Below are 14,739 nucleotides of genomic sequence, written 5' to 3' on the forward strand. Positions count from 1 at the left end.
GCCCCAGTAAATACCTCCTTTGCCTCGCTCAGTATCCTGGGGACTTATCCACCTTAATATTTCTCAGGACACTAAAACCACCACCTTCTTGATATTGACATGTCCTAGCACATCAACATACCCCTCCCTAACCTTGCCATCATCCTTCCTTGGTGAACACAGACACAAAGTACTCATTCAGGCCCTCGCCCACTTCCTCTGGCTCCAGGCATAAATTCCCTCCTTTGTCCTTGAATGGTCCTGCCCTTCCCTAGCTACCCTCTTGCTCTTAACATACGTATAAAGTGCCTTGGGATTCTCCTACTTGCTAAGGACATTTCATGGCCCCTTTTAGCCAACTTCTTGTTTAAGTTCTTTTCCTGCATCCTTTATATTCCTAAAGGGCCTTGTCTGATTTCAGCTTCCTAAGCCTTAAATATGCTTCCTTTTCCTTTTTGACTAAACTTGCAATGTTTCTTGTCATCCAGTCCCTGAACCTTTCCAGCCTCATCTTTCATCCTCACAGGAACATGCTGGTCCTGAACTCTAAACCAGCTGTCCTTTAACCGACCCCCACATGTCAGATGTGGATTTACTCCCATACAGCCTCTCCCATTCTCCTCTCCCTAGTTCCTGCCGAACACTGTTATAATTAGTCTTCCCCCTATTTATCACTTTCCCTTGAGGACCGGTCTTATCCTTAACCATTACTATTTTAAAACTTACAGAATAATGATCACTCTTCCCAAGCTGCTCCCCCACTGAAACTTTGATCACCTAGCCAGTCGCGTTCCCTAATGCAAGGGCTAATACGCCCCCATCCCCAGTGGGATTATCTACATGTTGTTTCAAGGAACCCTTCTGGATGCACCCAACAAAGTCTATCCCATCTAAACCCCTGGTACTAAGAAACTCCCAGTCAATACTGAATCAGAATCAAATTTATTATCACTAACGTATGACGTAAGATGTTGTTTTGCGGCACAGTGCAAGACGTAAAAATCTATAAGTTACAAAAATAAATAAATAGTGCAAAAAAAAGGAATAACAAGGCCGTGTTCATGGGTCATACAGAAACCTAATGGCCGAGGGGAAGAAGCTGTTCCTGAAATGTTGAGTCTTCGGGTTCTGATGGTAGTAATGAGAAGAGGGCATGTCCCGGATGGTGGGGTCCTTAGTGATGGATGCCACCTTCTTGAGGCACCGCCTCTTGAAGATGTCCTTGATGGTGGGGAGGGTTGTGCCCGTGATGGAGCTGGCTGAGTCTACAACCCTCTGCAGCCTCTTGTGATCCTGCACATTGGAGCCTCCGTACCAGGCAGTGATGCAACCAGTCAGAATGCTCTCCACCGTACATCTGTAGAAATTTGTAAAAGTCTTTGGTGACATACCAAATCTCCTCAGACTCCTAATGAAGTAGAGCTGGTTGCGTGCAGCCTTTGTGATTGCATCAATGTGTTGGCGCAGGACAGATCCTAGAGATGTTGATGCCCAGGAACTTGAAGCTGCTCACCCTTTCCACCGCTGACCCCTCAATGAGGACTGGTGTGTGTTCTCCTGACTTCCCCTTCCTGAAGTCCACAATCAATTCCTTGGTCTTGCTGATGCTGAGTGTGAGGTTGTTGTTGCGACACCACTTAACCAGCCGTTCTATCTCACTCCTGTACGCCTCCTGATTGCCATCTGAGATTCTGCCAACAACAGTGGTGTCATTGGTGAATTTATAGATGATGTTTGAACTGTGCCTAGCCACACAGTCATAAGTGTAGAGAGAGTAGAGCAGTGGGCTAAGCACGTATCCTTGAGGTGACAGCGAGGAGATGTTATCACCTATCCACACTGACTGTGGTCTCCCTATAAGGAAGTCAAGGATCCAGTTCCAGAGGGAGGTACAGAGGCCCAGGTATTGAAGCTTGGTTATTAGTACTGAGGGATGATGTGTTGAACGCTGAGCTGTAATCGATAAACAATAGCCTGACATATGTCTTGCGGTTGTCTAGGTGCTCCAAAGGAGAGTGGAGAACGAGTGAGGTTATGTCTGATGTAGACCTGTTGTGGTGGTAGGTGAATTGCAGCGGGTCCAGGCCCTTGCTCAGGCAGGAGTTAATTCTAGCCATGACCAACCTTGCAAAGCACTTCATCACAGTAGATGTGAGTGCTACCCGGCAATAGTCATTTGAGGCAGCTCACCCTGCTCTTCTTGGGCACTGGAATGATTGCTACCCTTAATCACCCACTACAACAACCCTGTTGTTTTTTGCATCTTTCCGTGATCTCCTGCATATCTGTTCCTCTAGCTCCCGCTGGCTATTGGAATGCCTATAGTATAAGCAGTATGTGGTTTATAATACACTCCATTACCGGGCTATAACAATTGTATGGTAATAATCCATGGCATTTGGAATAGTAATCAGAGGTAGGAGCTCATAATATTCAATCTCCACACCGGCCGCACACGCTGCGGCCTTCACGGGATATCCCAAGGGCCGCCCTTAATTAGTACGTAAAACAGCGGAAGAGTTTTCCCACAACTCTTGTGTCTCCTGGGGTTTTTTTCTGCTCGTCCTATGGTTCTGTTTATTTAAGCGAGAGTACAGGAGATCCACGAGTAATGTTGAGAAGTGGTGACAGGTTCCATGGTCACCACAGGTTCGCCAGCATCAGCAGGTCATGTCCCAGCGTTCGCTGCCCCGTACGGGGCCTTGTTGGCAGCCAGAGTTCAGAGCATCGACCATTCCCATAGGATGATGGCTTGCCCCTTAATTTCTTTTAAATATTTTATTTCAAAACTAAACTTTATGTACAAGCGCATAAGGAAAACACTGCCGGGTTCTTTACATTTCATTCATTGTTATTGGCTCTGTACGTTAGTAGTGTGAGCACATTTTTTGTACAGAGCACCATTGCCACTCATGTGGCCTCCTGGGGTGATACAGAGGCTTCTGCAGTGGACCCAGCCCCTCAACGTCCAGTGAGGGAAGGAGTCTCAATCCCATGCTGTGGTGTTTACTGTGTCTGTGTAGGTCAGCCCCTGTGTCTGTCTCTGCCGCACTCACTGTATGTGTAAGTCATGGGCTCAGGAGGTTCAAGGTTTCTTGCTCTCTGTTTTCTCTCCACCCTCCTCTCAGTCACTGAGGTCTCCACTTCACCTGCCCCCCCCACTAACATTCTCCCATAAGGCCAGAAGTCCCAACCGTCTCCCAGTTGTCTTCCATAAGTTATTTGTGTATCAAGACAGACCTAATCACCCTTGAGCAGGTGGAGGTGAGCTGCCTTCTTCAACCACTTGGTCCTTCTGGTGGAGGTGCTCCCCCCGTGTTATTGGGGGTAGGGGAAGAGTGCCAGGGTTTAAACCCAGCCAAAGATCCAAGTCAGGAAGGTGTGCCGATTGGAGGGGAACCTGCAGGCGGTGGTGTTCTCCTGGGCCAGCTGCCCTTGTTCTGCTTTCTTTTCTTTCCAGAGGAGGTTTATCCGGTGAGTGCAGCATCACGTGATTACAACACTGCTGCATTCCACGATTCACACTATTTACAATCAACAGTTTCAAATCATAACACGGTCATCGCTATCCAGAACACACTCGAGCCCCTGAGGTGCCCAGTGGTCCCGGAAATCCCCCATTGTACCCGTGGATACCACGTGCTCCTTCTCCAGGGACACACACCGGCACAGACTTCACCCCGGAAGATGGGCGGGCAGTCGGCTCGGGTAGAACCCTCGACTGCCCGTCGCCTGGACCCGTGAATGGCCGCCTTAGCCAGGCCCAGGAGCAAACCGAACAGGAGATGCCCCAACCGACCGACCCACCCCCACCCCCCCCACCCCACCCCCGCACCAGGTGACCAAAGATCAGGAGCGTGGGGCTGAAGCGCAGCAGAACTTGAGGCGCGGCCCCTTCAGATACTCAAATAGAGGCTGCAGCAGATGATGCACCGACTCCTCCTGGCCGCAGGAATGGCAGGCGGCTGCCGAGTCTGTAAATCAACTTAAAAATCTGTTCCACAGTACTACCCTGTGCAAGCACTCTCCACCCCAGGTCCCCGATGTAAAAGGGGAGGACTCCTGAGTGAGGAGACTTCCACTGGTGACCTGCCCTTGTCCTTCTTGGCGGTAGAGGTTTGCAGGTTTGAGAGGTGCAGTCAGGATATCCTGGGGTGTAACCGCAGTGTGGATGGTACCACTGTGTACCTACGATGCAGGGAGGAAGTGTTTAGGCGGTGGATGGGGTGCCGATCGAGCAGGCTGCTTTGTCCTGGCTGATATCGAGCTTCCTGAGTGTCATTGGAACTCCGCCCAGCCAGGCAAGTGGAGGGTGTCCCATCGTACTTCTGACGTGCCTTGCAGATGGTGAAAGGGCTTTGAGGTGTCAGAACCTACGTCACTCACTGAAGACCCCCAGCCCCTGGTTCCGTTGCAGCCTCACAGTACTTGTCAGCCCTTGATGAACGGTGACCCTCAGCATATTGATGGTGGGGACTCGGCAGTGAAAACACCAAGTTAATCAAAAGACTAATGTACAGGAAAAAATACTTCAGAACGTCGGACAACAGAACATCAATACAAGGTTCAGGGCCTCTCCCCGTTTCCCCATCTCCCTATCTCCCCCTGAGGTACCTGCATTTACAGGGCTGTGCGGATGTAACTAATGGGATTATTGATGGCTGTAATTCTTGATGAAATGAAAAGCACTTCAATTACTTGACGGGTTAGGAAGCAGAGCACCGAGCCAGGGCTCAGACACCTACACTTGTCCTTGCGACAGAGATGCTCACATCCAGCAGACATGTAAATCACAGAGGTTCAAAGCACTGAACAAAAAATAAAGAATCCAAACCAAGCGCAGGGGCAAATTGCTGGAGTGAGGAGACAGGAGAAGGGGCAGAAGCTCTAACAGAGGGCCTGCCTCTGGGGCATCACTGGGGATTGAGGGTCAGCTGCTTCCAGTGCTTCCGTGGGCTCTGAGGTGACTGATGAGGCCAGTGTGGGAGCCACTGGTGGGGCAGGAGGTGGTGGCTGGGTATGGGTGGGAGAGGGGAGGGTAGTTTGTGAGGTGCTGCACTCCGTCCAATGCTTACACCCAACATCCCGACACAGGCTATTCCTCTCGGGGAAGCGTCAATAATTTAGGGCAGGGAGGAACTGTGAAGGAGTTGGATAGGAGAAGGCGATTTCACCAGTGGAGGACTCAGAGGTCAGCGAGGAGTTTTCCTTTCTGCGCTGTTGAAGCCCACAATGCGAGCAGCAGCTGGCTGTGTGAAGCTCTGCACAATTAAACCTAAAGCAGAGCAAGGATAAATGAGTGAGTGCCACTGGGAAATTAATGTGGAGCAGGAGACTTCCTCGTGTGACACAGGCAACTTCACTCCACATTGTGTGTGTGACAGAAATAAAATATTTCTCTCTGTGATGAAGTGGCTCATTTCTTCTGGCTGGGCTCCCAGGGAAGGAGGAAACGCTCAATCCCAATAAAAAATGTCTTTGTAATGATCACCGTCAGAGGAGCAGGGCGTTAGACAAGACCTCGTCAGTCAAAGATGGGTCGAGAAGATTCTGTGGCACTGTTTCAGGGAAGAGCAAGGGAGTGTCCTGGCTGGAAATGATTAGAGTCATAGCCATACAGCAGGGAAACAGGCCCTTCAGCCCATCGAATCTGTACTGACCATCAACCGCACATTTACATCAATCCTGCACATTCTCCAATCAACATCACCAAAATAGATTTCCTGACCATTACCACCTTTCTATCATCCCTGTCCGAGAGGGCTGTGGACACTCGGTCGCTGAGTATATCCGAGACAGAGGTCAATAGTTTTCCAGGTGTTAAGTGAATTGATTAAGGGAAGGGGGCTGAAGTAAAGGATCAGCGGAGATCTCACTGACGGGCAGAGCAGCACAAGGGGCCAGAGGGCCTCCTCCTGATATGGTGTCCTGTGTTCTTATGTGGGATCTTGCTGTGTGCACACTAACAAGCCAGTGTTTCCCGCGTTCCAACAAGTGACCACGCCACGAGTGCGCTGTGGTGTGGTTGGGCTGCTGTGCGCGGGGTAGACGCATCACATGACAGCACAGAAGAGGAGCTGAGGACAGCATAGATCAGCCGTGATCAGATTGACTGGTGGGACCAGGCTAGAGGGGGCCGAGTGGCCTACTCCTGCTCCTATTTCCTTGTGTTGTTTTGGAAGATCAGGGGTGTAGAGCGTAGGTGGGTGGAGGGCATGGATAGGCTTCTGCCAGCAGGTCCCTATGGCTCCTACTCGTGGTGTTGTATGGTAACTCGTCTTGTGATCCACACCACTCATCCTCAAACGCGCAGCGGTTACAGAGCAGCCTGTGCCGGACTGATTCCACCCCAAGACATCAGCAGTGGAGGGGGAAGGACGTGCTCCACCCGCCAAGCTTTGCAGTATACACACGGATAGGGAATGTCGGAAGGGTTGTCAGGACAGAGGTCTGGAGGCAGAGCTGAGGATGATGTGGGAGTCACAGTCTGTCAGTCCTGACACTCAGCCCTCAGTGAACCTGTCTCGCTCCACCTGCCTGTCAGGACTGTGAAGGGTTCGAGGGCTCTGAGAAGCTGTCAGCTCCCACTGAATGTGCATTCGATCGAAGCTGAGCCTTTGTCAATGCAAATGTGTGTGTGTGTGTGTGTTGTGAAGAATAATTCATTGTTTTTGCGTGAAGCTGGTGTTATTTAGGAATGCTGGTCCTGAACCCTGATCGTCCAATGCACACACACTACCACACTGTGCCTTCTCACACCAATGTCATGTCTGATACAAAACACAGACTGCTGGAGGAACTCAGCGGCTCAGGCAGCATCTGGGTCCAGAGGAAAGGTCTTGACCAAAAACGTCAACTGTCCATCCCCCTCCACAGATGCTGCCTGACCTGCTGAGTTCCTCCAACGCTCGTTTTGCTGCTCCAGATTCCAGTGTCTGCTGTCTGTTGTGTCTCCTATTGTCTGCTACGGTGAGTCAGCCCTGAATGGGGTTCCATTTGGGAAAACTAAACAGATGCCGAGCTGGAATCTGCTCCACAAAGCTCTCTGTCTGCAGTCACAGAGTCATACAGCACAGAAACAGACCCTTCAGCCCATCACATCCATGCTGACCATTGCACCCATCTACACATCATCCGCATTAGCTTTCTTTGCTTTGTCGATTCAAGTACTTGTCTAGCTGCCTCTGAAGCGCAGTGAGAGTCTCCAACTTCACCACCTCTACAGGCAGCATGTTCCAGACTCCAACCACCTCCTGTGTGAGAAAAGTACCCCTCAGAATCCATCTAAACCTCCTACCTCCCACCTTACAGATGTGCTGTCTTACCTTAGACACCCCCCACTAATGGGAAAAAGATTCTTACTGTCTGCCCTGCCACAATTTTATATATCTTTATCTGGCCCCGCCCTAAGGATCCTTCACTCCAGGGAAAACAGACCCAGCCTCTCTGGCCTCTCCTTATGACTGAAACACTCCATCTCAGGCAATATCCTGGTGAATCTCCTCTGCACCCTCTCCAGTGCAACCACATCCTTCCTGTGGTGTGTCTCTCTGGGGTGAGACGGCAACAGGGCTCAGGATCCCCAGCTGGGAGTTAGGAAATAAGGTAAGATCTTATTAATCACATGTACATGAAACACACAGTGAAATGCATCTTTTGCAAGTGTCGCCACGCTTCCGGCGCCAACATAGTATGCCCACAACTTCCTAACCCGTACATCTTTGGAATGTGGGAGGAAACCGGAGCACCCGGAGGAAACCCACACAGACACGGGGAGAATGTACAAACTCCTTACAGACAGCGGCTGGAATTGAACCCAGGTCTCTGGCACTGCAAAGCGTTACACTAACCGTTACACTACCGTGCCTGCCCTTCAGCCTGTGTTCCCGCCCTGACCATTATCCAGGAGAATCTCCACGTACTGATGATGATGTTCTTCAAAATGTCAAAAAAAAGTCAAAAGTTGAGTTTATTGTCAGACGCACAAGTCTGTGTGTGCACAGGTGCAGTGAAAAACTTACCTGCAGCAGCATCACAGGCACAGAGCATCAGATAAGCAGCATTCACATGAAAAATATAAATTAAACATAAATTATACACCATTTTTACAAGAAAGAACACAATGAGAAGAAAAGTTCACTATAGTGCAAAGTGATCAAAGTGTTGCTATACTGTAGTGATTAGGGTTTTGCCGGTTGGTTCAAGAACCGAATGGTTGAAGGGAAGTAGCTGTTCCTGAACCTGGTGGTGGGGGACTTCAGGCTTCTGTACCTCCTGCCCGATGGGAGCTGTGAGAAGATGACATGGCCCGGGTGGTGGGGGTTTTTGATGATGGATGTGGGATAACCCGGGGTCAGAGATGAAACATGGCCACGTGTCGGTGGGGAAGCAGCATTGCTGTGGTATCCAGAACAGAATAGCAACACCTTCAGGGTCGGAGCGAGGGCAACATCAGAGGAGGGGAAGGAAACCTCCACGGGTTCAACATCAAGCCTGAAAGCTACCCCGTGAGGTGGCAGAACTAAACCGTCCAGAAGAGAAGCGGGAGAGACGGGGAACTGTTGTGTGGCACAAATGAACAAAGCTCACAGTCAGGAGCAGGAGAATTGTATCAGGCACAGCCTCTAGAGCACACAATGCCCCCAGCGGTGGCACGTATCACCCATCACTGTCCGACCCACACTCTCGACAGATCAATTCAACAGATAACTCCCAAATCTCCACCATGTAGTTATTCTGTAACCATTGCTGGTCACCCAGGTACAGAAAGGAAAAGGATCAGACACTGGGCGAGACATTCAACAGTGAAGAGAGAGGGGCATATCCCCAGTGGTGTGCCCGATACTTAACTTTTAGTCCACACCACGAGAAAAATGAATCATTTAGTCTGCGTCACATGGTTGAGTGGGAGCTTGGTGTGTGTGTGAAGTGCTGATGTTCCCTGTGCTATAACATAACTGCATTAGAAAAGCCTAAAAGAAAATAAAACTGTCAATGTTGGAATGTGAGACTGAAGCAGAGAATGGTGGAGATACTCAATGGTCAGGCAGAGTCTCTCCCTAAGTGGTTAGCGTGATGCTATCACAGCGCCACCGACCCAGGTTCAATTCCAGTTGCTGTCTGTAAGGAGTTTGTACGTTCTCCCCGTGTCTGCGTGTGTTTCCTCCGGGTGCTCCGGTTTCCTCCCACATTCCAAAGACGTACGGGTTAGGAAGTTGTGGGCATGCTATGTTGGCGCCGGAAGCGTGGCGACACTTGCGGGCTGCCCCCAGAACACTCTACACAAAAGATGCATTTCACTGTGTGTTTCGATGTACATGTGACTAATAAAAAGATACCCTATAGACACTGCCCGACCCGGGGAGTATGCTGTTTTTGGGTTATGCTTTGGAAACACTTCATCAGCTGCAACGCTCATGCAGAGATCGGCTCTCACCCTCCTTGTTCACTGAGCTTCCATGTTTTCTGCCCAGAGCGATGTTGAATTGATGCCCTTGTCCATTGAGTCGAACCCACTAATGTATATCGGAAGAGTAGTGATCTCATTACTGACACAATGTTCACCTCCCTGCCACTGACCACGACTTGCCACATAAGTAGTTTTCTATCCAAGTTCCAGCTCACAAACGTTAATCTCATGTTGGATTACACAGTCAGAGTTTGGCCCAACCAGTCCACAGTTGGTGGTCCACTCAAGCCTCCTTCCCCCCTTTCTCCCCATTGGCGTGACCCTCCATTCCCCCCTCCCTCATACACCTGCCCTGACTCCCCTTATCGACACTGTTACCCTCAACCATTCCCTGAGGGACTGAGTTCCACGTTCTCACCGTCCCTGGGTAATGACCTTCCCTCTGAATTCCCAATCATATTTCTGAAACTCATATATCACCTGGCTCTGGGTTAGCTTGTCCCCATGTGGATGATTCCCTCAGAACCTTTCCCTGTCATAATTTTAAAAACCCAGTCAGTTCAATTTTTCATTTCAAAAATAAACTTTATTCATAAAAAATATATGCAAGGAATGGAATACTATCCGTGCACGTCTTTAGTTACGTTCATGGGGTCATCAAGAGTTAATACATTCCTTGTGTAAGGCACCAAAACCACTCATGTGGCCTCTTTAGACAATACACCCGTCAAGAGTTTGCAGGACTACTACACGGGACCCAGCCCCTCAGTGTCCAGTGGCAACCTTTCTATGTAGGGCAGGTCATCCAACAAGGTCCAACTGAGGATGTAGATGTGTATATAGTGTATAATGAAATGATGAGGGGTATAGGAAGGGTAGAGTGCAAGAATCATATCAGAGGTGAATAAATAGATTTAGGGTAAAGGGTAAGAGATGTAAGATAAGATAAGATCTTTATTAGTCACATGTACATCGAAACACACAGTGAAATGCATCTTTTGCATGGAGCGTTCTGGGGGCAGCCCGCAAGTGTCGCCATGCTTTCAGCACCAACGTAGCATGCCCACAACTTTCTAACCTGTATGGCTTTGGAATGTGGGAGGAAACCGGAGAACCCGGAGGAAACCCACGCAGACAAGGGGAGAATGTACAAACTCCTCACAGACAGCGGCCAGAATTGAACCCAGGTTACTGGCGCTGTAATAGCGTTATGCTAACCGCTACACTACCGTGCCAGAGGGGATTTGAGGGGGACCTTCCTCACCAAGTGAGTACCTGGAACACACTGCCTGAGAGAGTGGTGGAGGTAGAGTCAGTGACAGCATTGAAAAGGTTTTGAGATGACCATTTAGATCACCTCGGCTTAGAGGCTACGGGACAAGTGCTGGAAGATGGGATTCATACGGAAGGGCGCCCACTGGTCAGCGTGGGTGTGATGGGTCGAATGGCCTGCTGGAAACATTGCGTGGTAACGAGGCCAGGCCCCTTCCTTGCAACACCAGTGACAGGCAAACCTTAGGACACGGTGACAGTCGGTGTCGGTGTCCTTCAGTTCCACACACGGTCACTCCATCCGTTCCTGATGCGTTTACTGTTGCTTCTCAAGTGACAGCCCTGTTAATCTCTGCAGCCTCTCCCGGGACCCCTCATCCTTCCAAGAACACAGCAACCAGAAGGGTCATAAACAAACTTTTGCTAACTTTTTTTTGATGTTTTACCAAAAGCCTTTCAGAGTTCATACATCCAGCATCAACCACTTTCTACTGGTGTGACTTACCCACCCTGACATGCTGGGAACCTCTTCCAAAGGGACAAGTGTGTGTGTGTGTGTGTATGTGTGTGTGTGTGTGTGTGTGTGTGTGTGTGTGTGTGTGTGTGTGTGTGTGTGTGTGTGTATCTCTGTGTGTGTATGTATGTGTGTCTGTGTGCGTATGTGCGCATGTATGTGTGTGTGCCTGTGTTTATGTATGTGTCTGTGTGCATGCGTGTGTGTGTGTGTCTGTGCATGTGTGTGCATGTGTGTGCGTGTGTGCACGTGCCTGTGTGTGTGCGTGCCTGTGTGTGTGCGTGAGTGAGTGTGTGTGTGTGCATGTGTGTGTGTGCATGAGTGTGTGCGTGAGTGTGTGTGTGTGTGTATGTGTGTGCGTGTGTGTGTGTGCGTGCGTGTGTGTGTGCGTGTGTGTGTGCGTGAGTGTGTGTGCGTGTGTGTGCGTGTGTGTGCGTGCGTGCGAGTGTGTGTGTGTAGACCTGCAGTGCATACACACAGCACCCTTCCCCCACCCCAGTTCTACTCTAGGCAGTGGCAGGGTACACTGAGACGGTACAGACCAAGGTATCTATGGCCACATTTATGTCACTCACAGCCCCAGTGTGTGAGCGGTTAATCAGACCAGCCTGATGATGCAGCGGGACTGGCGCTGTGACTGGCAGCACAAATCATATTTATATCATTACTTCATAAACTGGTGTTAGGCACAGCGCATAAGTAGGAAAAATATGAGTCAGATGCACTTGCAAACAAATTCTCTTGACATCTGATAAATGAATGGAAACTGTAATTCACCCAAGGGACATTCACTGCATTGACCGATGATGGGCGGTGGGGATTTAATGAATGGCTCTGTTCCACTCTCTCTCTGCTGGGCCCCTGTGTATCTCCGGGACTGCGCAGTAATAGGTGCCCTGCGTTAGGCACAGGCCGAGGGCTGGCAGACCGGCTTCCTTACCTCTGCCCCAACCACAGGCTGCAGTCGCAGGGCCTTCTCAGCAACCTGATCTCCGTGCAGGGGGCCAGCACAGTGGTGTAGTTAGTAAAGCCACTGCCTCACAGCTCCAGAGACCTGGGTTCAATCCTGACCTCATGTGCTGTCTGTGTGGAGTTTGCACGTTCTCACTGTGACCGTGTCCGTTCCCTCCCACATCCCAAAGACGTGCGAGTTTGGTAGGTTAATTGGCTGCTGTGAATTACCCCTAGTGCGTAGACAAGAGGTAGCCTCTGGGGGGAGATGATGGGGATGTGGGGAGAATAAAATGGGTTCGGGCAGGATTAGTGTAAATGGATGGTTAAGGGTCAGCATGGATTTAATGGGCCGAAAGGCCTGTTTCTGTGTTGTGTCTCTCTATGACTCTATGACAGACAGAGAACAGAATGCGTGTTACAGGCTCCTGCTGACCCCACCAAACCTGGAGGTCAGGAAGGAACAGAGGAATGGGAACCGTAGGAGAGGGATAGACCCTAAATGATTGGCCGAATGGGTTGGGTGTGTAGGGAAGCAGTGAGAGAATGGAATGTCAATAGGACGCAGGGCTGTGAAACTCCACAGTTCAAGGCCGGCGAGTTTTTGGGGAGGAAGATCTCCTTTGTTTCCCTGTCACTGGGTTCCACAACACACCACACTACTCAGCACCTCCCAAATCTGCAGAGGTGGATTGATCCTGGGTAAGCAAGGAGCTGACAGTTCACAGGAAGGTGGAGATGAGGTTACAGCCAGGGTCTTGGTGAGGGGTGGGAGAGACTGGAGGGGCCAAGTGGCCTACTCCTCCTTTTGGAAGAAGAAGTCCTGGTCAATGTCTATCGCTCAACCATCACCACTAAATAGAACAATCAGAGGGCACGAGGCGTGTACATCTTCAGGTGAATCTTCTACCTACAATGGGCAAGTCGTGCTATGCGGCAGAAGTCAATTAGCTATGAAGCAGCGCAGGAGACAGGCGCTATATAAAAGCAGGTGCCTGGCAACAAGTTAGGGACCAAACTCAGGTGAATGGAACTAGCACGGGTACAAGAAGTGCCCAGGTTTAGACAGGCTTTAGTTCTTCAGAACTGTTCGTAACCCAAATTGTTCATGAACAAAAACGTGTGTGGGAGAAGGTCACAGAAGGGTCTCGGCCTGAAATGTCGACTGTTCATTTCCCTCCACGGATGTTGCCTGACCCGCTGAGTTCCTCCAGCAGTTTGTGTGTGTTGCTCCAGATTCCAGCATTTACAGAACTTCTTGTGCCTCAGTGAGACAGTCATCCTTTAAACATTCCACAGTCACAGTCAGAGGGCGTGTGGCTGATCTCGCACTTTGTTAATCCCCTTATGTTAATAAATGTACATATGAAAGTCTTGTTTCCCTGAGATCAGTAACTAGTGGTGACTGGACGGTTTGTAGTTTCCACACAGTGACTGGCCAGCTCCGGAACTGGAGGCCTGGAAGGGCAGAGCAGGAAGAAACCCTTGACACATCTAACACGGCGCTTGTGAATAAACACAGATAGTGCTGGAAACACTCAGCAGGTCAGGCAGCTTCTGCAGAGAGAAAAACAGTTAGTGTTTCAGGTCTGGGACTCTGCATCGGAACTTGGTAAACAGTCCATCCTGAAGAGCTGTGACCACAGGGTAAGGGAACAGGATTGATGGGATTGCCCTCCAGTCCGTTGGCAGCTAGCACAGACAACAATGGGCCGAAGGGCCGCTGTCTGTGCTCAGTATTTTTATGACTACACCACGCTCAGAGCCCCAGAGGGTCGTGGATTTGAAAGGAGTCCTCTCCCCATCTGAGGCTGAGATGCAATAAGGATGGGTGCCTAGTTACAGAGCGTCTGCTGTACAACTTGGGAGAACAGTGGAAGGGTCGGGGGTGGGGGGTGGGGGGTGAGGGGCTGAAATGAGGAGGGGTTCCTCGGGGGTGGGTGAAGATAGTGGGTGAGAGGCCAGCTTTATTTCTGTGCACCCCTGGGGGCTGGTGACATGCTCACCGTCACTGAGAGGGACTTAATATCATCATTGTTTATTCTGGATTACTTAGTGAACAGAATGAAAGCCCCCAGCTGTCAAAGTGAGGATCAAACTCACTTCTCATAAATCTTTTGGTTTCTAGTCAATATCGTAACCACAGCCTGGCAGGGCACAGCTCCCTCTACCTGCGATCCGATGTGGTCAAAAATCAAACCATTGTCAAGTGCGAAAACAACTTGCCCTGTTCAGGCATTAGCTCTGCTAAATCGTCATAGCAACCCTAATATTGCCAGGCTCCTCATCCGGCCTAAATTGTGTTTGCACATCTCCAATCAGAGCCCACTTCCTCGGAGGCTAAAACAAATATCGATCTCAAGTAACCTGTAGTGGGGCTGGCAGAGGGAAGGAAGGGTGCTGAGAGTTTGTTTGACTTGTGGCCGTGTGGAGGCGTCAGCAGACAATGGCTCACTTTGTCGACACTAGGCCCTTACAGGCCTGGACTAAGTCGCCGTTGTTTTGACAACAGGAGGTCACAGGGCAACAGAAAAACAAACTGGCAAGTTTACCAGAGGCAGATCCACACTTAAGCACCTCAGCACGTTGCCAGCACAAGTCCTGCTTGTTAGTT

Source organism: Pristis pectinata, chromosome 29, assembly GCF_009764475.1.
Source record: "Pristis pectinata isolate sPriPec2 chromosome 29, sPriPec2.1.pri, whole genome shotgun sequence".
Classification (NCBI taxonomy): domain Eukaryota; kingdom Metazoa; phylum Chordata; class Chondrichthyes; order Rhinopristiformes; family Pristidae; genus Pristis; species Pristis pectinata.